We start from the raw sequence: 2500 nt of genomic DNA, 5'->3' as shown, positions 1-2500 counted from the left end.
AAACTTTAATAATCAAATGAGAAGTTTATTATTTCTTTTTACTTGGATTTGACTTACTTCCAATCACTGGTACATGCGCACATTTGTAAACAAACGAACACGAATGGACCAATTGAAACAGAAATATGTTGATAAAGGAGGAATGTCTTTTGATAAAGACACCAACACACAAACAAGGAACAAGATTTTACTAGAACAACAACAGCAAATGAAGCCGTTTTAATTTCACTACAGGACAAAGGCCTCAGACATGTCTTGGACTCGGCCATTTTCTACACCATGTTGGCCACAGCATATTGATAATGGTGGGAGATTTTAGTCTGATCGCTCTCAGCAAGACAGCCAAGTATGGGTGACCCTGACTATAAAATAAAAATGGTACAACTTTGCTAAGCATGGTGATACACAAACCCTTTCACCACGTCAAGGTATCCATTCCCATTCAAAAAGGAGTAATTCGAACACACACATGAATAGAGAAAATTACACCTATAAATAGTATTTACAATCTTTAATCCTAAATGAAAAAAAGGTTTCTTTTGATACAGAAAAATTGACTTTGAGAGTTACAATCAGACATTTGTCCCTTCAATAGACCAGTAACAAAATTAGCCAGCAGCCTTTGTGAAGCAGCTTCAAAGTAAAGCACATGTGAGAATTTCATAAAAAATATGCACCAATAGTTGGTAACACGAAAAAAAAAAAAAATCGAGTTACGATGTATTTGAGTTACAGGACCACACGAAATGTGAGTTCCAATTGCAACTTGAAAATTCAAATCCTGAGTTATGACGACAGGCTCAAGCTAAAACTTTGAACCATAAGTTTAGATAGCAACATACTGCATATATCCAATGCAGATAAAAGATGCTTTGCGTGTGTAATAAAACAAGCCCGACTTATTTATATTAAATGGATACTCTAAAAACACACACGTCTTTGAGTTAAAAAATCACAATAAATTAATCCATTCTTCCATAGATTGCAAAATAGAAACAGTTTAATCAAATAGAAACCATAGAATTTTACGCGAATAACGCACCTCGAATGCATATGATATTGATATTTCAGTATTCATTTATTTGTTTTGCATTTGATTTTTGTTTTTGCTGTAAATATCAATTAAACATTGTAACAGTTCCATCATATATATATATATATATATATGTATATATAGTATATATATACATATATATATGTATATATATAGTATATATATATATATATACAGATATATATCTATATATATATATATATATATGTGTGTATAAATATACATACACACATATTTATATGTATATGTATATGTATATATATATATATATATATACACACACACACATATATAATATATATGCATACATACATACATGCACACATATATATATATATACATACATATATATATATATATATATACATATATATACATATATAGATATATATATATATATACACACACACACACATATATATATATATATATGTATATGAAAATTATGTGGTGATATATCATTTGGAATGTTAGTCTAGGAAGAAAATATAAAGTAGTAGGTTAGGATCCATAAAAATTTTATAATGTATATTTTTCTTGTATAAACCAAGAAAGTGTTACAAAACATATTTAAAAAACTTGCAGATACTATTTTGAATGTAAGTATAAGTGATTAAATGAAAATGAAACGGTCATTTAATGCAAGAAAAAAAGAAGTCTATTATAATTCTCTAAACAGAGATATGAATTTGTTCTAAGTATTTTAAAAATGTGATAAAAGAAAATAAGCTGAACAAAAATATGTACCAAAAATGTCTGAATTTGGGAGAATAACATTGTATCATGAGCGTAGGATGCATAGTTCTGGAGAGAGAGAGAGAGAGAGAGAGAGAGAGAGAGAGAGAGAGAGAGAGAAAGAGAGAGAGAGAGAGAAAATTCGAAATTCTCTTTGCCATCAAGTCCCAATTTGAGGTGTTATTGATGTAGATTGGAACTCAGCTCAACTCTCACACTTTCGCTTCTCCATCATTTCCTCAGTGAAAAATTTCTCTGGTGAAATTTCCCCTCGATTTTTCCCCTCTGCTAAGATCATCCTATTTAAATTCCGATGCATCTCCGTCGACCATCAAATTCTTTTCTTTTCCTTTTTTCTTTCGACTCTCTCCGCTTTCTCTCCTCACATTTGGTTAATGAAAAGAATTTCTTTTTATTTCCTGTTGTTAAAAATAATTATAACGCTCCCTCTCTCTTTCCACATGTGGTTGATGAAAATAATTTAACTGTTTAGTTTTTTATTATCAATCATTTTCTTAAGGTTCTTTCTGTCTCTCTCTCTCTCTCTCTCTCTCTCTCTCTCTCTCGTTGATAAAAACAATCTGTTTAGTTTCTTATTGTTAACAATATTCTTAAGCTCTCTCTCTCTCTCTCTCTCTCTCTCTCTCTCTCTCTCTCCACATGCGGTTGATAAAAATAATTTAACTGGTTAGTTTTTTGTTGTTAATAATA

At 30.2% G+C, this 2500-nt stretch overlaps 1 long non-coding RNA gene across 1 annotated transcript in view; it reads right to left on the bottom strand.

The window, feature by feature from the left end:
- The window catches only part of LOC137658249 (uncharacterized), a 93212-nt gene that overhangs the window by 24832 nt on the left and 65880 nt on the right, over window positions 1–2500 (bottom strand). The window lies entirely within an intron of this gene.

Source organism: Palaemon carinicauda, chromosome 19 (assembly GCF_036898095.1).
Source record: "Palaemon carinicauda isolate YSFRI2023 chromosome 19, ASM3689809v2, whole genome shotgun sequence".
Taxonomy (NCBI): domain Eukaryota; kingdom Metazoa; phylum Arthropoda; class Malacostraca; order Decapoda; family Palaemonidae; genus Palaemon; species Palaemon carinicauda.
This window is presented reverse-complemented; position numbering and strand designations above follow the sequence as displayed.